Source organism: Caretta caretta, chromosome 5 (genome assembly GCF_965140235.1).
Source record: "Caretta caretta isolate rCarCar2 chromosome 5, rCarCar1.hap1, whole genome shotgun sequence".
NCBI lineage: Eukaryota > Metazoa > Chordata > Testudines > Cheloniidae > Caretta > Caretta caretta.
Genome location: NC_134210.1, coordinates 120,802,366 through 120,824,183, shown reverse-complemented (window position 1 = coordinate 120,824,183; position 21,818 = coordinate 120,802,366). Strand labels below are relative to the sequence as shown.

At 41.7% G+C, this 21,818-nt stretch overlaps 1 protein-coding gene across 7 annotated transcripts in view; it reads right to left on the bottom strand.

Annotated features, from left to right (window-relative positions):
- LPAR1 (lysophosphatidic acid receptor 1) overlaps window positions 1-21,818 on the bottom strand; it is a 99,807-nt gene that overhangs the window by 6,344 nt on the left and 71,645 nt on the right. The gene's annotated exons all lie outside the window — the stretch shown is intronic.

Here is a 21,818-nt window from a genome sequence, read left to right as displayed (position 1 = left end):
GGGATTTGTTTGTTTTTGCAGATCCAAAACCAAATGAAGGTAAATGGACTTCAAGCCATTACCCCAGCATGCACAAGTCAGGCTTTCTGCAAGGAAAGAGAACTTGGTCTAGTTTTACTCGAGTTTCATAGATGTTTTTATTGCAGTTACAGAGTGAAAACAGAGCCCTGTTTTAGCTGGAAACCTATCCAGTACCAACTGCAATATAATGTTGTATTAAGCTTCACTTTGATGAGATTATTGGAAACTCAGAGACAACTTGTTCCCTTAGGGCTCAAGTGAGCCCAGCCCTGTAACAGACTATTACAAGACAGTCCCACCTGTGGCACTGGCTTCCCCGGACAAAGGAGGGGCAGGGCCAACGTAGCTGGCCCTGAGAGGGAGAGAACATATGACACCAAAGAGTGGTGCACGTGTCACATTCCTCCTCTGCTTGTAGACAACACACCCAAGAACTCCCAATGGGCTGCTGTGTCTCTCTGCTGCCCCCTACTGCTCCGGTTTTAAGCCACAAAACAGCCTCAAGCCTTCACATTGTCCCACAGTAAGCCACACGCCAAAGAGTTACGTGCTAATTTTTAAGTTACCAGACTGAACGGCAACTCTTTTAAAAGTTCTCCGATTAGCAGATGATGCATTTCCTAATTAGCGCTCTTTGCCCTTTTGCCTAAAATGGGATAAGATTACATTTATTGCATGAACATTCATTTTCTCCTACTTTACAACTGCAACATAAAATAGAAGGTGTCCCTGCCAAGTCACGCACGCCTATTCCCAGTTTTCCAAGCTCAACAATTCCCCTGCTCCTCCCCCCTAAACGGGAGAGGAATATCAGCACTTCTTGCGAATATAAAAATAAAGTGTGTTTCGCTTGGACAAGAAAACAACGAGGAAAAGCCTGAAGGAATGAAAGAGACCAAGGTAATAAAATCTGAAAGAAAGACAGGAGGAAGGAAAAGGAAGTTATTGCACAGCTCTGATAAGATGTGATGTATTCTGAAGCACTCACTTCCTCCTGTTTAACCGTATAATTCCCCCCCTACATACTCCCCTCTGTCCCAGGCCTGGCTGCAGCATTGCATTCACCATTTGCAAGCAATGCCTTTAACCTCGTCATGCCTGGTTCCTCATTTGAAAACTGGGGTGATTACTCCTCATATTGTAAAGTCTCACTTGGACTGGAAGCTGTCTGGGCAGAGAGGTCTTTTTGTTTTGTGTTTTCACAGCTCCTAGCACAATGGGATCCTGGTCCAGGATTCGGACTCCCTAGACACGACCCATAAAACAAACAAATAATAATAGTGATACTTACCCACCCAGGAAAAGTGCTTATTTACCTATAAACTGCTGTAAGTCCTCTGTATTATTAGTTACTCCACATTAGTCCTTCCATAAATATGTCCATCCAACTCTCCCATGCACAGGACTGTCCTCTCCCAGTACCCAAACTCCTCCCCACTTTTGTCCCCCTCCACTACGCTAGTCTCCGCTGCCCTGCTCTCCAGCCGGTCTCTCCTCCTGTTCCCATCAGAGGATTTGGCCTGGGCAGCTGCCTCTCTTGAGTCCACTCCCTTCTCTGTTGGAGACATTGAGACCTAGGGCTAGGAAAAGAGGAGTGCTGCAGCTGTGAGGAGGATACTGGGTGTTGCAGCTGGTTACCTGCAGGGGAAGAAGTGTCGCAGCACTTGGTTGGTGGCGGAAAATGTAGGGTCGGGAGACTTTTGGGGTGGGAAGGGCAGGAGTGGAGAAACCCCTTAACTGAGCAAAATACAGGCAGAAACGAGGCTCTGAAAGATCAAATCCTAGAGGAGTCAAAGCGTGGTCAAACAGAGCAACAGGGATAGCGTCCATACTGCATGACAATTTCTAGGATTTTAGTCATGACAAATGCTAAATAGCTAAGTATGATTAATTTCTCCATAGGGAAAACTGTTAGCTCCAGTAACTTGGAATGTAGTTAATTAGCCACAAGACAGCCACATGGTTTTCATGCCTTTCATATCAGTAAGCTTCCTTAGGCTGCAATTCTCGTGTGTGTAGCATGAAGAGCTAAACTCCCAATTAATTACATTAGCATTTATTTACAGCTTATTGTCTTTTTCCATTAATACAAAATTCAGAAGGTTCATTCTAAGTTGAATACTATTATCTGTAACAAGTAATAGTGAATACAGTTAATGGTTCTGCAAATATACAGAATAGGAGTAATTTTTCTTCTATTTCTAGCCAGAAATGATGCTCCCTGATTTTCTCCAAAATGGCTAAGCTATCACCCAAAACTCTCAGCTCAAGAACAAATAGTTATTACTATGAGTTTGAAGCTTTGGTTGGAAATTTTGAGTCAGGTTTTTTCACATAGTTTTTATTTCAATTTCTAAAATGTGCCTGTCTGAAACTCAAGCTCCATGAAGATATTTTTTAAAAAAAGGCCAAGTTCTAACCAACCCAATTCAGCTCTCCACAACTCATCACAACAAAAGCTCTGCCCTTCCACTGACTCCCTCAGAAAATGTCTAGGGAAAAAGATGTTCCCTTACAAAATACACAGAAAGTCAACAAACTCAGGCTTCAGCAGAGCAAAGGGGAAGCAAGTTCCAGATTTGAAATCCCTCCTCTCAGAATGAGCTAGCCGATAAACATATGTAGGGACAGTGGCTTTGTTGAACACAGGGTAAAAGAATTTTACCTAGCAGTAAATGCCATCACAACATGCCAACAGTTTCTGCCACTTTCAGAGAGTTCATCTGAGCAAGCTGACCCTCTGGTATGCATTGCTGAACAAATATGGAATAAGAAATGTGTTCCTGCGTGAGCGTGACACTACTGTACACCAACACAGCAGTGTTTTGTTTAAAGCATGGTTGTGCTCTGACCTATATACATTGTATTGTATGCTCTGCTGCAGTTCCCACCAGTTTTTTTAATTAAATGCTTCGATTGTATGCAAGAGGCAAACGTGATCTGTAACCGTTACAATGAAATCAGAAAAACATGCCATATTCATCCCACCATAAAACAGCATGTACATATTGTAAGAGAATTCAGAGCAGGAGAACCAAAGCTAAGAGAGGAAGTGATACACCACGGAATGAGGGAAAGATGGCGTTCAGAAGGTAGCATGCCAGACAGAATACCACAAAGAGCCAAGAATTGGTCATCCTACCGCATCATTGTTTCCAGCAACATTTCACCAGGCCAGCCATTGGAACTCCCTATAGACATCACCATTCCAGAGTCACCTGTAAAATCCTGGTTCCATTCAAGTCAATAGCAAAACTCCCATTGCCTTCCATAAGGCCAGAATTTCACCTCAAATATCACCACATTTGCTGCATTTTTCGGTCCATTTGCAAAAAGAATTTTCAATAAATTGTGTCTACCAAGATTACATCCCTCTCCTTCCTGAACCCCTCTCTCTTTTTGATTCTTTCTTGAGATTGTTGGGATGTTGAGTTTGGTCCATTTTCACACAATGTAATACCCAGATTACCTATTATGCAGACATCCCATCTTTTCCCAGTATTTCTTTCCCCTCCCTTAGGGAATAAAGCACATGTCTGCTTTGATATCTGTTGCCATCTGACGCTGATCATTTAGGCATAGAATTTGTTCAGATTTTAGCAATGTGTGTGTGTCTCTCTCTCTCCTGTCAACAAATTACCCTCTCTCCTAGGACCGTGGCTGTTCTCCTCTTGAGCCACTTACACACTTCAACATTCTAATGACTTAGTATCTTGTGAAAACATCCTTCATGCTCCACCTTTGCTCTGTTTGTGCTGGGAACCAGTGCAAACATCTACTGACCTCACAGGGCTGACTTCATCCCTGGGCTTACTATTTAATATCTCACCTTTGTCTTCCTTACCCTTTAGTTGTTTTTTTAAAAAAAATCACTCCATCTTTCCACATTATTGATGTTTCTAGCATGCTGTTACAGTAGATATTTCTAGGGGGCATACAGGATTCTTTGGCATATGTTAATCTTTGAACTCTTTTTCTGTTCTCTACCTACATCAATGTCATCACATGTTCTAAACCATTTATAATTCATAATATATGTGTACGTGATTTTCACTTCCTCACTATATTCTTTAGGTTGAGTGCATAATTTTAAAATCTTAAAAAATTAAAATAAAAAAATTTAAAAAGTGTATATGTTGCTAGTTCTTTTTGCTTTTGGTTATGCTTCCTACAGTTCTACACTTTAGAAAGTGACTTTTTCTGAAGTATTATTCTCATTCCTTCACTTCCTCCATCCTCCTAGTATCTCCTCTGCTGGTTCCTCATCGCCATCCAATTACCTGCTTAACTGCTCAATAGAAGTGTGACGCTGTCCTGCAGTAGCTCAAGAGCCTGGGTACCACTCATAGGGCAGACGGTTAGGAAACATGACAAAAGCCCCAAACTGGTTGAGAGTTCTATTTGCACCAACCAATCATCAAGAGTAAACTCCGCAGGTACTATAACAGCCTTAACATGGAGTCACAGACAGTCCCCTTGGGTACTCCCCAGTCTCGCCATCCAGATAAGCATACCTTTGTGACAGATGGTCCCTTACATCAAAGGCCACAGCAATATTCAGGTTACTCCCAGTCCCAAAAGTAGCAGTCGCTCACCCCAGGTAAATTACACCTTTGATATCATACCAAAGACAGTGCTTGTAGCCAACCCTATAATAAACTATTTAAAATTTATTACTAGGAAAAGGAAATAAGACAGTTATTTACAAGCAGGTAAGCAGGTACACAAATGAGCTACAAGGTAAGCAGATACACAAATGAGCTACAATCTTAAGTTTGAAAAGGTAATAGACGCTTCTATAATAAGTAAGCTCTAGATTTCTTTTAGGGCCAACTCAGAGTCCAAGCAGCATAGAGATACAGTTCCTTCTTGTTAAGGCTTTTATTCGTTCCCTCCCATGTACTCTGAACTGTGAACTCAGCAGATGGGAGGAATTCACTTGCATGACTCTTTCATGGGGTGTGTGGAGGGAATAGCTGAAACACAAAGCCTTCTATCCTTTTTAATGTCTCACTATAGTCCATCTGGTGCCGATGGCCTTTTCCTGTTGGGAAGGACGTAACATCTTCTGCTGGAGATCAGCATTTCACACTAGTTAATCTCTCTCTCCTGTCTGGTGATAGTTACAGAGGCTTACGATACAAATGATTAAATATTACCTTACAATACGGAATACAGATGTTGATGAATGCATGAAGCAACTCACAAGCATTCAATGAACACTAAACGCATTCTTATAATCTTAGTGCCTATTTGAAGAATACTAACACACAGGTGGGCAAGACTGATTCCAACTATGTATTTGCCAGCTTTCAGCTGAGACCTGGGGACCTTGGCATGAGCCGACACCTAGTTTGCCAGCAGCACAAGATTTACCACTCTAGCCAGCCACTTCGGCTGCTTTGTCCATCACTATCTACCCAGAACTAAACATATCACTGACAGTATTTCTGAAAAACAAAAAACTCTTCACAGTTAAGCCTTCATCTTATTTAATGTTTCCATCTCTATTGCAGGTCACGGCACATGCAGTTTATTGACACTAATGTCACTGGCTTTAACATGAATCAAAACAACTTTTTCCTTCCTGGCTCTTGTTAGATGTTTGTGCAGCCCGGGAGCAATGTCTCCTACACTGGCATCCAGAAAGCTCCAACTTCTAGAGACAACTGTTAAGTTGCAACGTTCCCGATGGAAAGGAATTCTATCCTAAACTAGTGAGGAAAAACCTATTGAAATCTGTTATATTCCTTCACATTTAGTGCACTGTAATGGAAGACCATCAGAATGTTCTAGAGAAAAGACTGCATTTGCCCATGATCGCTAGTGAGTATGAGTCACAACTGCACAGTGTGCTAATTAACTTCACAGGGCACATCTTGAACAGGACGTAGCATGCAGGATTCATCACCTAAATTCTTCACCACAGTCCTTTTCTCTCCTCTTCAAAGGAGCAGCAAAATCTCCGTGCCCTCTTCAGATTTTTCGTGCTAAACTCTTTTTGGGCAACTACACTGCTGGGTTTGCTATGCCAACCTGCTTGGTCACCACATTGTTGTTCTACCCACAGCTGAGCTCCAGTTTTCCACTACATTATAGATTGCATATTTGTCATGTTCTTGGCATGGTTGCTTCACTTTTTAAGAGAAAGAAAGGAAGAGAAAGAGAAAGAAATAAATGGCAGTTTTCCCCCCAATAAGATTGGCAAGTGACAATTTATACTGTGAGAAAACCAATCCTAGTTTGTTAGCAGCACATGAGGTCTAGGAAAAACACAACATATACATAGTGAGTCTGCTATAGTCTCAGACTAATCCACAAGCAAGTTTGCTCTGGAAGACTTGGCTTGATGGCAATCTTTCCACTGACAGTTGGATAAAGCCCTAGAACAGTCCTATTGTTTAAACAGTAGTTATATGCACATGTGTTGTCTGTGGCTTGCTTATATCTAATGCTTGCAAATTACCAAATGACCCTTCGTTTTCGATTTAGATTTAAGAGCTCTTGAAACATCTCATAGCAACAGCTAAAACCCAGGAAAATATGAAGAGAAAAAAGAAAACGGGAGGCAGTGGAGATGCAAAGAGCAAGACTGATCACCTTATCTCTAAGTTGTGGGTTCAATTCCAGCACCAGTGTCGACTGAGAGCCGCTGCTGTCTGCTAGCTGTTTAGTAGCCACGTGAAATAAATTTGAGGGTCTCTGTCCCAATTGTAAGGGACCATCTCCTCCATCAGACTTGACTGACTGACTGAGACACTCCTACAAGAGAAGCCAAAGACTGAAGGGACATGGAAGTAAACCATACAGGTTTCCAATTATAATACCTTTTTTTAAATTAAGGAGCACACAAAAGTCCTGCGTTTCACATATACAGTGTAAGTTATTTATTAAAAGGCATTCTTCGGGATTGGTGCATGAAATCTCCTTTCCTTGAACAACTGTAAAATCTTGGGCTGAAACAATTTAGCAACATGCATTTAACATCTCTTAAATTAAAGATCTGAAGGGAAAAAAATAATTCACCATTAATCCAATAACTGAATTTAGTGAGATTCATGAATAAGTGAGTCCATTTTTTCCCTAAAGGAAGACAGTAAACTGTTTATCTATAGAAAAGCATTTTAAACAAAACAGGAAATCATTAAGTGACAATGGTCAAGATTTTGGCTGGTTTCTAAACCAGAAAGTTATGGGAAGCTAATGTATGAATGAGGTCCAGCTGTTCCCAAGGAAATTTAAATATTTTTCCCCTCCATAAAATAAAATGACAGTTCCCGAGCCTCATCCTTGCCAAAAACCTGACACAAACAGGAAGTTTTGGTGTCTATCATCATCTTGCAAAGTTAAATAATGGCCTTAGCGCTCCTAAGGGACACAACGGGTGACACAACCTCGCCTGTAATAGCAACTTGGCTGGAATGGGTGCATAAAATATCGTCGATGACAGGGTCTTGCAGAGTCCGACCTTTGCGGTACTTGTGCCATTGGCACAGACCTATGTAATACTGTGTTACACATTGGACAAGGGTCAAGGAAAAGCAGATGATGATTAAAAGAATTCAGATTTGGGGAGAGCTGGAAGGAGGAGAAAATATTTTCAGTGCATATATCCCCTCCCACCTGCAGCTTTTTAGGCTGGATTTGACTATTTGTTGGCAGCTGGACTACACAAATTTATAGCTTATGGCTATCACTGGATGTTATTTGCTTTAATTTTTTGAAAGAAACTGGCCCCCCCAAAAGTGAAGTAATTAATATTAGTTGGTCTGAAGCAGATGCTTAGAAGACTATGTAATCCCCCCCTTTCCTCCCTGGGTTACTTGGGAGCCAGCAACACTCACCTGCATGACCAGGCGCCTGATGCTGTTGACATTAAAAGAGATCCTGAGTATACCAGTGGTGATGTTGGATAGGTGAGAATCCTTTATCTACCCCTCTGCTGCAGTCCCTTTACTCCTAAAGGAATTTACAATTGGCGGTGCCTCCCTCTGGCTGATCCCTGTACACACTCAAGGGTGTGCCTCGGGAACCTCCAGGAATAAACCTATACTAACAACCACCACCTGTGGCATGGGTCTAACTCAAATACCAATTATAAATAATATACATCCCATATACTTAAATTAGAGTTAACACACCTTTACCTAACAACAAAGTCATGGGTATAACCGACTAAGATTAAATGTCACTATTAATTTAAATCCACAAAGGGCAGTTGAATAAAACCAATTAACAAATATACTATACAGTAATAAATGAAACTTATCTAACTGGCATTTACACAGCCACTCTTTACCCCACCCCGGAGTGTAAATTTCTCTGGATTTCAAGTCCTAGGCGCTTGCGTGGGCATGCTGGAAAATCTGCAGCTGGAGACGGCACTCAGTTAGTTAGTTCTGTGGATCAGTCCAGCCAAGGCAACAAGCTGCACAACCCCACTGACGATTGGAGCCAGCCCCACCAAATGTCAGCAGCTCTGGGTCCTGGTTTGGTGTGATGATCACTCTGCCTCTCCTCAGACTCAGTCTCTCTGCTGTGCCTCTCCCCTTGCAAGTACTTGCCCAAACCAGAGTGGGGGTTACTCCCAGCCCTTCACTCAGTCAGCTCAAGGCACAGCAATAGTCTCTGCCCTGGCTCCAGGGAAGCCACCAACCACCTATGAAGCTCCCTGCTCAATCAAGGCCCCTACAGGCTCTCGACAGCAGCTTCTGGCTTCCTAGCAGCAGCTCCTGGTATGGACAGAGCTCCACACCAGCAATCTGGCTCCTTTCCCAAAATTGAGCCCATTGCCTGCTCTCCTTGCACTCCTTGGAAAAGCAAGCATCTCACTTTTTCCCCAAGGCATCATGGGAGTTGTGGTCTCTAAGTCTAGATTGCAGCACACAGGATCTTCCCAACTGGAACACTCCCAATAAAGTTCAGAGGCCCCTCTAGTAAAGAGGGCCTAGAACTACTATGTCCAAGATTTTTTAAAATGACTAATGAGTTTGAGGTGCCAACTTGAGAGACCTTAAAAGGACCGCCTTTTCCAAAAGTGCTGAGCATCCACTCTATGAGAATCCGGCCTCTTTAGAGATACCTCTAGTCGGACATTCAAAAACGCAGGTACACAAAATCACTAGGCAAGTTTGAAGATCTGGCCATATTTTTCTAATCAGAAGCACTTAGCCAAGTAGGTCTTTTTTATGTAAGGCATTAAGCGCACCTGAACTTATACTGGGAATTTTAGAAGTAATTTCGCTGTTACGAATTTCTTTGACACTTGGTGCCCCTTTAATTTTTAAAAAAGCCATTCTGAACCTTGCTACAGCAGTAGACATGCTTATGCAAACACGAGGGCTCACCACAAGAGGTCATCTGAGGCACAGAGTGGACAATTGGCACGCTGAATGAAGCCGCTTACAAACCAGACTTCGTGAGCACCTGAGTCTGCAATGTATATTTAACACATTGAAGACTTTGGTGTTTCCTTACTACCACACATATTGCAGTTTTTAATCACAGAAAATTATTTCATGCTGAAGTTGAAAGAACTTTCTTTTAAAAATGTCCTCCCCCTCCCTCTCCCCGCTTCTAGTATTTTGGTACTTCTCCAAGTTCAATCACAATGCTACATTTAAACAATATGGTTTGTTTAATATCTTTTCAATGTGATTTCTTTTGTTGTTAAAGTCCTTAAGCATTACTTGTATTATGATTGGAGCAGCTCCAACTGCAACGTAAGTTTCTGACAAAATGATGTGTGTATGAAGTTTAAATGTTAGGAGCTGATGTGATCCCACTATACGTAGGATGAAATTACTAGTGATAGCAGAAATAGAGTTATTAGAAACTCTTGGTTTTCTTAAGAGAGCTAAATTTGCTTCTAACTTAACACACTTCTGGAAGCCACTCAGACATTATAGCCATGAGGATAGTATAAAATCTGAACAGAACAGAATAAGAATCTAAGACAGATAATTGCAATGATCAGATTCAATTCAAATTCCAAATCAACTCTGAGCAATGCAGATGTGTTTTCTCCCATCTAGTTATAGTTTAATGGTATCCAATTATGGCTAGGTAGTTAAGGAACAATCATAATCTTTTAAAGTAATTAACAGATCAACCCCAACTACATTAAAGACTGAATTTTGATCTATAAAACACTGACAGCTGCACTCCCCTAGGGCAATATAGATCAATACACCCAGAATGAAACACACAAGAGCTGGGGACAAAGCACTCTCAGCCAAGGGGATCTGGTTATGGAACAAACTTCCAGGGGAGATCAGGAAAATCCTGAGTCTGACTGTCTTTTTTGCAGGAAACACTGCAATACCTTCCTGTCTGAAAAGGCCTTTTCCACTATAAGAATGAGACTCAGCTATCAAACCCCCTTCTGCCTCTAAAGGTACGTCTACACTGGCAAGTTTCTGTGCCAAAAGTTATACCACTTCTATTAAAATGCTGGAATTAAACTGCTGTTGTGTGTCCATACTGTGCTTCTCGTGACGCTGGAGGTGCATACACATTAGCAGCTCTTGCAACGGCAAAGACAACAGTGCATGATGGTAGGTACCCCACTGTACAACTGGCTGCAGGGTGCTTTGGGAAGGGTTTGCAATGCCTCATGGGACAGGCACAGTGTCACATAATGCAGGTTTCCCAGTCCCATTGTTCCATGGGCATCCTACTACATTATCAGCAGCTTTTCAACTGAAGGTGGGGGGTGGGAAGGAAGAGTTTGTGACAGGGAGTGCGTGTGTGTGTGTGTGTGTGTGTGTGGAGGGGGGGAGAGAGACAGTGTGTTTTGGGGGACAGAGTGTCAGCATGCTGTCTTGTAAGTTCAGACAGCGGCAGGAAGCAACCAGTCCTCAGGCAGGGGGAAGGGGAACCACACACACACCCCCTGCCTCTGTGTTCAGCAGCACCAGCATTCCACATTAATGGTTTGCTTTGTGTCCCGGAGCGGATCAGCACAGCACACAAGGGCTGTCAGAAATGGTGCTTTGAAAGGAGAGGGGCGTGTGTCTCCAGGGCAGCCGAGTTCCAAACAATGAGCAGAGCGGTCACTTGAGGCATTATGGGACAGCTCCAGAGGCCAAGTACAGCCCAGAAAGCAATCAAGCGTCTACACTGGCAATAGAGCGCTGGAGCCTCGTCGAGGTGGGTTCTGCAGCGCTGCAACTGAGGAGTTGCTGAGCACCAAGTGGCTTGGCAGTGTGTACATGTCTGCAGTTTGAGTGCAAAAAGCTGCTTTACTGTGCAGGAACTTGCCAGCGGAGACCAGCCCTGAGCCCCTATCAACCAAAAAACAAAGTTATCCTGAAACCAATAAACCTTCAATGAAAAAGATAATTAATGAAAACTAATTAACTAAACAAACACACACACCCCGCAAACCTTACCTCCTCAAACAGAATTTTTACCCTGAATAGGGAGAGGTGCCAGAGACTCCTTGAAGTCTGCCAGGGACCTCACTATTGCTATCAACTTTATGTTGAAGACTGTCAGATACTATGGTAATTGGCAGGAGTATAAAACCCTCAGACAAAAGGCAGATAGTTATAACTCCATTTAGTCACAGAAGAAAGTCATTGGAAAGGGCACCCAAACTTTGCTCAAATGAGCGCTATACTGGCAACTTGTCTGAAGTCCAAAGGCGAAGTACAAATATGCATGAAATGGAGCAGAGCAAGTTTAATTCTACATACATTGGATCTAGGTGGCCTAGATCAGGTTGAACCATAATATGCTGGAAAATGTAGCCTCCAGCCTGGACTTCCGTATTCAAGATGACATGATAAAGCATAGAACTTTGGGGACTGTATTTAGCTTATACCTAACATTTCGACTGTCTCTGCTTCATAGTTTCCATAGCTCCTTCAAGTTTTCCTGGGATTCAGCTAACTGGCAGTGTCCGGACAAGCTCCCTTCACTACCAGGGAAATTAAAAGCAACAGAAACAGCCAGATGACATGCACTGGAGATGCTATACCACTAGATATCAGTTAACAGAGGTTTAATTCATTTAAACTTCTATCTGTTGTAGATAATTCTCGGCTTTCACTGGTGTAGACATGTAACAAATCCACTGAATCTAACAGAGTTCCTTCAGATTCACAACGTGTAAGATATGAACACCTGCCTCAAGGAGTTGAATTCCTTTTCATGTTGCTAATCAATCTGCATGCACAATATACATACACCTAGGCCTCTCTTGGGTCACTCGGCAATGTGTTCTCATATTCTAAATCCACCGATCAGTAAAAAACAAATACTCTCACCCTCAGAATAGCATTTGCTTTTCAGCTGTGGACATTACCACAGTCTTCAAGTCATCATGATACTGCTAAAAACCTATATATAAATAGGTGTGATAAATGAAGGGGGGAGGGGTAAGCTCCCTTTTATGGACACCCAGCCGGCCAGTAGCTATAAAATCCCTCTTAGTAGCTGTTCTCTAATTGCTCAACCTGTAAAGGGTTAAAAAGTCTCACTGCTATGCATAGGTTAAGAGGAAGGGAGTGGGCACCTGGTCAAAAGAGCCAATGGGAAGGCTAGAATTTTTTAATGGAGAAAAGACTCTCCTTTTGTCTGTCTGTTGTTGTTCTCCCAGGAAGAGGCGGACAGGGCAGCAGTTATGCTGTGAGAAGCTTGGGGCCAGGTATGAAAAATCATCAGTATCAGATGAAACTACAAGAAACTACTCATTTAAAACCCCAGATGTGTAAGTAAATCAGGAAATGTCTAGGAAGACATGATTAGGTTTCTCTCTTATTTCTTTATGGCTTGAGGATTCCTCTGTGCTAACCCCAGGTGCCTTTGTTTTGCTTGTAACCATTAAGTGGACCTCAAGGAAGTTATTCTTGGTGCTTAATCCTTGTAGTTACTCTTTTAAAATCTAGCAATAGCCTGAGTTCCCAAATGTATTTTCTTCTTTTTAAAAAAATAAAAATATAATTTACCTTTTAAAAGAACAAACTGGATTTTTGGGTCTTAAGAGGTCTGGGCACATGTTGTTTAATTAGCTGGTGGCAACAGCTGATTTCCTTTTTTCTTCCCCCTTTCTCAGCTCTTCCCGGGGTGGGGGAAGGGAGGGGGCTTGAGGGTACCCCACAGGAAGGAATTCCCAAGTGCGCCTTCCTGGGTTCTCAAAGGGGTTCTGCGCTTGGATGGTAGCAGCATCTACCCATCCAAGGTCAGAGAAAAGCTGTAACCTTGGGAGTTTAATATAAGCCTGGAGTGGCCAGTATTAATTTTTAAAATCCTTGCAGGCCCCCACCTTCTGCACTCGAAGTGCCAGAGTGGGGAATCCACCTTGACAATAGCCTTTTGATAATCATGACGAAGGGCAGTGGTGTTAATATTTGGAAGGCTGCTCGGTCTGCATATTTTTGACAATATGACTATTTTAACCTTTGATTCCCTGTTTGCCGCAGGCACGATGAAAAACTAGGGTTGGGCTGTGGTAGAAAGGAATCAAAAACTAGTGCTGACTTAGCCTTCTTTCTCAGTACAACAGTCATTCTAATCTAGTAGTAAAAACACAGTAGTACAGCAGATGATTGAAACACTAGCAGGGCAATACTGGGTTTATTCCCCACCAAGAGTGTTCCTGACAACCTAGAGGACACTGAAAACTGCAGTCCACTATCCATAGAACAGGCAAGGAAGGGAGCAGCAATGCTGCAACCTTTCCTACAGAGCTCTGTCACTTGTCTCAGCTTTGTTCTGGAGGTTCCTTTGCTCAGGATGAAAAGGGACTGCTGCCTCCATGCCCACTGGATTCTCCACTAAGATCAGTTATTGGCACGAAGGTGCCAATTATTGTCCACTGGGATTCAGACTAGACTGAGATCACTTATTTCGCATAGGTCACTCAGGAACTCTCAGATGGTAATAAGTTATGGTTACTACTAACTTCCAACGCCCTTATTCACCCTAGGAGTTCTGTGATCCTGCTTTCTCATGAGGATAACTCAAAAGCTGCTTATTTTGCTGACTTCCCACTTGCCATGGATTTTAGTCCTCAATGGAGGACACGTGCCTTTGACATGTGTATAAGAAATGTACTTCAGAAATTTTAATTTCAAGTGTTTTCTAACATTCTCTGCTGTGTTTGGATATCAAGGTGTTGAGACATATTTTACACAATGTACTGAGATGTAAACTCTAGAAGGATTGAGCTGGTATGGTAAATCCCATGTCCTAATAATTCATTCCCTTTATAAATATGCGACAATAATATTTTACCATTTCCTAGTGACATGAATGATGATCATGCAGATGTGTCAGATTTTACATTAAGGCCCCCCCAGTCCAAACACGCTAAGGGCGGGCGGGCACACACACACACACCCCTATGAAACACCAGGAATGCCAGTGAGTGCATAGGGGATGGCAAAATACTGGCAACCAACAAACCCTTAATTTCTGCTGCATGGTTCCTGCATTTTTCAAATCAGCTCTTATTGATTCTGCACACTATACCCACCAGCTGAAGTCTAAAACTATTTGCATGACCTACCACTGTGATAATCCACACTGATCATCCTCTTCTAACTAGATTATATCTGATCCATAGAAGGGTGCTTTGGCGATACCCACGGAATTGCCAACCCCATTAAGTTGCAGAAGTAATTGCAGAATTTAACTGTTCTGATAGGCACAACGGCATTACAAGAGAAACCACCCTCAAAGTTATTTCAGTACTAGTAGCAGAAAGCTCATGCTGTCTCACAACTATAATTCACAAAATCATGTGTGTAAAAAATGGCTGAGAGATCTTAAAAAGTGGAAGATAACAGAACATAAATCCCAGCGATGATTCAACCTGGTGATATTCTAGACAAAGAGCTCTCAAATATGCGTCTACCTTTTCCCAGTTACTCCACAGTGACTGAAGAAGAGCTCTGGGTAAGCTCAAAAGCGTGTCTCTCTCACCAACAGAAGTTGGTCCAATAAAAGATATTACCTCACCCACCTTGTCTCAGATATTTGAGGCATTCAATTCTAAAATTATTCTAGCATTTTTCAGGGCTTCAGCATGTCTGATGGGGCCACGCTTTGTTGGGGTGTTGGGGCAGATAATACAACCTGGTCAGGGGAGGTATTTGCTTTCCCTATTAGCTCCAGCCATATTTGGTTGTTCTCATCAGCAAAGCACGCGCTGACAGCTCTTCACAGTGGTTGATGGGTCTGATGTCTGGGCTATGCAACTGGGGTTGACTAGCTGGTTGGTTTGTTATGCAAAACAGCTCTGCTGCACTGAGTGAGGAGGAGAAAGCTCACTGTGTATCCTGTACTGTAGTGACAGCCTTATAACAATTGCTTGTGAAGCTGGTGGATGGATTCAGAAGTTTTTTTGTGGCACTGGACCTGTATCTTTCTGCCTGTTCACCTTAGGGGGTCACGGTGCAAGGAAGCGGATGGTTTAACATCCCTGCTGGACTTGTGTCTGCTCTCATACGGCCAGACAGGAATAGTGGTCACACACACTATTTCCTGCTCAACTCAGAAGAGTGCCTCATCCGTCAGTTGCCGCTCTAGCCACTGGATCTATCTGCTTGTCAGCTCCAGGCTAGACTATTGTAATCCACTACATTTGCGCAGATCACAGAGGCCACCTGGATGTTAAAGCACCCGGCACCCCACCTACTAACTTTCACAAAGCCGTGGCATGGTCTTACCAGTGCTTCATGCTTTATGCTGGCTGACTATTGACTGAGTCCATTTAAAGATCCTGTTCATTTATAAATCCTTAAGTGGCCTGAGGCCTGGTTACCTCAACAGCTGCCTCTTGTTCTGCATCATGGAATGGTCCCTGTATTCATCAGGGACGTTGTGTTAAGAGCTCTCATAGTATGGGAGGAGAGCTTTTCCGGTGCGCGACCTGCAGCTGTGGAACTGACTTCTGAATCTGAGTTTTACTACCTTTCAGACATGTTGCAAGATATCCTTCTTCCTGCAAATGTTTGCCCAACGGATAGGCAGGGCCCATGATTGCACTTGGGTCCTGATTCTTCGAATAAGAGAACATGATGGAGGATAGGAGGCATGAGAGCGACGCTCCCACAGAGGGACATCTCTTGCTTAAGAATAAACGTAGGAAGGGAACGCCCAGGGTTACTGCAGTGATGGGGACCTTAGAAATGCGTTCAGTACAACCAGTGAAAAACAAAACAAGAAAGTATCAGACACACCACAGTTGTGAAAAATAAATGAACAAAGTATGTGCTGATATATATATATATATATATTAAGTTGTGCTTGCAGTTATGACAAGTTCAGGAATTCACAGAAGGTCTGGAAGACTTTTATTCAGTAGAAACTCACTTGCACTAAGGGATCAAAACAAGAAAAGAAATGGCTTTGTCTGCAAAGCTGGTATATACTAAGATTATACCATGAACAACAAATACACGGATGGATTGCCATATGTGCTATCAATTTATATAAGCAACCAATGGGCTTCTCTCTTCTGAGTATACAGGGGAGTATGCACCAAACTCTTGCAGCATTCGTATTGCTAGAACAGATCTGGCTAAATGTCTAGAGAAGGTACTTAAAAAATAAATCTCAAGATTTATGAAAAAAATGAGTGAAGCATCAAATACATCTGTAACAAAGGAGGTAAAAAGTCATTACCCAAACAGAAGTTATATGATCGTCTCTGAAAAGCTAGTTAAGAGCTGCTACCTGCTTAGCATTTTTCCTGGCTGTACATCATGCATTTTCTGATAAGTACCAATACGAAAAAGGTCCGTCCTATGCAGCTATTGTCACAAGAGGATGAGCTGTCTTCCTGTGCTGAGTATATATATAACCACAGTTTACAAAGCTGAGAAAGCACAGTGTCAGGTAACATCTGCTGACAAACTGATTCCTGATCAAAACAGCACTTTGACAGTGTTTCTGGGACGCTCCCATGCACAGTTAAAGGGACTAGCAACGTGTTAACTCAGGGGAAGGGGAAGAGTATGGGTTAAGGAATCAGAATCCCCAAGCATTTTGTATCCTTGTCTATGGCTCATTTAACAAATGTTACTTTTGACATCTATTTGATCATAGCATTGGTAATTAATTAGTGACAGAGGATTTATTTTTTTAATTGAAGACTTTGTAGCTGTTTTTCAGTGGTGCAAAAACTCTCTTTATTAACACCAAGAAACGTGCTGGCACTCCCTGAGCATCGTACTGAAATACCACCCAGGCAAAACTCCAGCATGTGTGAGTGGAGGTGAAAGACAGGAAACCTCCTCCGCTTAAAGCACACTCAAGAGAAGACAGGAAGTGAGGTAAGCATCCCACTGGGTTCTAGAAGAGGAGCCAGGCTAGCCAATCCTGCATCTCTTCATGGCATCTTGTTGTTCTTTCGGGGTACTTTCAGCTACATGTGACTAGTCCAGAAGGAATCTAATAAAACCAAGACCGTCTAATCCGAAAACTCATTCAGCTTGGAGATAGCTATTATAAACAGAGGCCGTAAAGATGACCAGTTCTCTGCAGTGGACTCAGGTCTGTTTCAACAACAACAAAATAATCATTAATTCTATGCAAGTTTGAAAATAAAAAAAAATGTTTTAATAACCCCAGAGCAAAATGACAAAAGATCTAACCTGCAGCAACACTAAACCTACATTGTATTTTCTTTTTTATACAGATTGCCATTCTCTCACCATGTTTCATTTGTTTTGAACAACCCACCCTTCCCTGTCCATGCTAGACTAGATTGTTATACAAAGGTCCCCTCTACATTGTACAAAATACTACATGCAATGCCCTTGCTACAACATGCTAATCCCCTGACAGGGTTAAAAATCACAGGTTTGTTTTGTGGTGTGGACAGGGACTTAATTTACATAGTTTTCCTGAGCCTTTCTTCAGCCTTGAGCTACAACAGGGAAGTAGTTCAGCAGAGGAACAGAGCATGCAAGATTGAACTGGATTTCAACCATGTTGTAACTAGATCTCCACACATGGTAATTTCTACAGTGTAACTGCGTCCAAAATCTTGTCAAATTATCTTATATTTCTTATGCTTCTACTAGTTACTGGAGTGAGCTCCAGTCCATAAGCCTATTTATCTTGTGGTGTCTTTTTCCAACCCAAAGGAAAGGCAATAAAAGAGCAGGGAGACAACAGCCCTTCCATCTCAGAACCCCGTAATGCCGCTACTTTTCAATATGATTAATTTGTACTATCCTGGAAGCCCAACCAGACAATAAAAACACAATTACCAGAGGTACCACAGAAGTACAAGGCCACTGTTTCACAATATTTGTCTTTAAACTTGTCTAGTTCCCATGAATCTGCTTCCCAAGCTCTTCCTGCGATTGAAGAATGCTAGAATGGTCTATCAAAATAACCCACCTAAATGCAGATGGCAAAATTCCAGTTGGGGAGGAGTTGGGTCTGGACCAAGGATAAGGCCAGTATGCAATAACCACCTCTTGAAGGCAGTGCTGATGACATTACCACTAAGTCTGTCGCTGTGGAATGTTGGATGTGGCAGTGACTGTCCCCTCACTTCCCGCACAAGACCACTGTGAGGGATGCAAGTTTCACCAAGTTTTTTTTAAAAAAAATCTTCAGTGGTCCAATCTAGCCCACATAAGTCTTCAGCATCTGCAGCTGACTATAACTAAATGTTTGCAATAAACTATGCTAGGAAATGTTTGAGGTGTCTGTTATTGATAGCTATCATATTAGTACATGATAATGTTTCTGAACCCAAATATTAGCCTGGAAACGCCTCTCTCATTCTGGCAGTTCTTTCAACCACTGGCAACTGCCTATCTTTGCAACTAAGTTTTTCATTTGTTTTTTCCACCTCTATTTTTAATGCACTGATTAAAAGTTTATTTCCCAGAGACTTGGAGAGAGAAAATTCCTTTTGAGATTTATTTGAAACTGGTATGTACATGAAGTGGAGGAGTAAGGCTTGAAGCTTTGGGGTTGTAAGAACACAGAACGATACCATGGATTTACTAAGGTAAGCAAATGAATCCTTTGTACTCAGGACAATATATGCTGCATGCCCAACTCTGCATTCTGTGCTTTACTGATAAATTCAATGTCCACTCTTTCAAAAGGTGTTTCTATTAAAGACAAATGGGATTGAACCAAATATGGATCTACCCAAAAGCTTTGGGGGTGTTTGGCTCCAGGGTTTTAGTTACAGTAAAAGCCAGTCAATTTCTGGTCCACCTCTAGAGCCAAATTTCACCAAGATTCAGGGGGAGAAATCCTGGTGCCAACAAAGTCAATAATTGAACTCCCATTGACATCAATGGGATAGGATTTAATCCAAGGTGTCCAGATCCTGGGTTCAGGCTCATCTGTACTCCTAAAAGGAGGGGGAAATGTTAATATAAGATGTTTTAGAGTATCCTGTACATCTTAGGAAACTAGCTAGTCCTCAGGTGATGGATGGAGTGTTACAGTAGTCAGAATTCTTACCTGGAGTGAGTCCTGACTGGTCAGTGTCCCTGGTCTGAGTTTTAGCATGACTAACTTCCCCTGTTGTTGGTGCCTGATTAGTTCCTTGGATTGGGAGCAATCAGGGAGAGGCAGATAACATTGCTCAGACAAATGAAGATTTTAAATTTAGGAAATAAAAAAGTTAATTGGGGTAAAAATTTCAGAAGTGCCCAAGTCACGAGGAGCCTAAGATTCATTAAAACACAATGGGACATTGGCACTTCTGAAAATTTTATCTTATGTGCGTGCCTATAATGTTAAAGTCATGGAGCCTGATCTTTCCACTGACTTCAATGGGCTTTGGATCAAGTTCATAGCACACAATGTTACTACACACTAATGAGAGAGAGAGCAGGTGGGTTGTTAAGTACCATTTGAAAGGAAAACCAAATGACTCATAAATCATGGTACTGACTGTAAAAAAACAATTACTGTTGATAAGTGCCATTACTTACTAAGGATAAGTAAAGATTTTATCACAGATTTACCTGTACTTCACAAACAGGGGCATTTCTCAGTGCTCTGTTGACACAGATTAGTTCAAACTGTGAAGCAATAACTTCATAGTAACAGGCCTTCTTTTGCAATGTCATGGTCTTTTTCACATTTCAGACATCATCAGCAAGTTTATGATTCATTTTTAAGAAATAACATTTTGCAGACTGAGAAAAGATGGATCGAGTTATGTTGCCATAACAGTAAGCCCCAAGGAATGATCTGATATGAAAAGTGGCTCTTCGTACAATTGGGAGCTTTTCAAATATATTGAGGCTATTAAACTACTTTCTTAGCCTGCCAGATTGTATAATTTGATACCACAGTTCATCTTGCACACTCTCCATAGCACTGATAGCTACAGATGGCTGAATAGTTATCACTTGATTAATGAATATTTTCACGAATAAAAGAACTAAGAACAGTTCATTACGATGCATATATTGTTCATTATTCACACATACTTAGAGACCAACTAAGGCTTAGTGAAAATTTTTGAATCTGCAAAGTTTAACACGAATTTTTACTATTTCAAAATGTGTCACAGACAAAATATTCTTCAATATTCTCCCCATTTAAAAAGTTTAACTCATCCAGTCAGTGAGCGGAAGCAATACCATGTAACTTAAGTGTCTGACCAAACACCACACATAATCAATAGCAAGGAATTAAGAGTTAAATTTTCAAAAGTCCCTAAATCTCATTTCCAAAAGAGACATCAGAACCTAAGTGCCGACCTCACTTCTGAAAAAGACGCTTCAGCTTCTAAATCATTTAGGTGCTTTGAAAATTTTATCCAAAATTAACAGTTTGCAAATAGCCTAGTGGCTGAAAATTATGTATCCAAACTATTCAGCAAATACTTACAAGTAACTAATTAACAGTTAAATTGGTTATTTATATCAGAGACAAGGTGGGTGAGGTAATATCTTTTACTGGACCAACTTCTGTTGGTGAGACCAACAAGCTTTCGAGTTTACACAGAGCTCTTCTTCTGGTCTGGGAATTAGCCCTTAGATCAGAATTAGTTCATGAACCATTTGTTAAAAGGGCTGAATCCATAATGGCTATTATTGATATCTATCAGCTCTACTGTTATCTTAAACTTCATTTGTTTTATGGACAGTGAACAAAATAGGTTATCAAAAGCAGTTACAATATAGCAAATACTGTCAAAGAGCCAGCCCTTCTTCCAGCAGTCACACTCCATGCTTATTCAATCTTGAATGTGAAGAAAGAAATGCAGGGATATTTATGTCCATAATAAAGTTTTGCAACAAGTCAGCTATGTTTCATTTTACAAAACAGGCCCAGAATTATTGTGCACTGCCAGGATAAAAACCCAGGTAAAATTTGGCATCCAAGTCCGGCTCCTAGGCTCTGAGACCCTTGAGATTGGGCCCACTGAAACAGGAGAATGCGGAATCTGAGCTGAAAGGTGCTGACTGTAATGCTCTTGCAGTATCTCCTGATAATCAGTTCTTCCACTTACCATCCAGCATCTGTGCAAGGTCCGAAAAGCGTAACTCTTGCCCGCCGTCTGAATGGGAGCAAGGTCATGAAGATAAGGTTAAAAATAAACAAGGGAGTGGAGATGAGAACAAGGAAAAAATGGTAGAGAATAAAACCAAAGAAAGAAAAGTCACGTGGGACAAAACATGAATCACTGCTGTATTCTCTGGAATGTGTTTAAGAGGTCACATTTTCCTAAGTACACACAGCTTTACATACACCACTTATGCTTATGTGGCAGGTCAGGAAAAGCGATATTGAACTTGTGAAAGCCTTCTGCTCATTAAAAATCGCATCACAACAAGATGGTGTGAATTTAG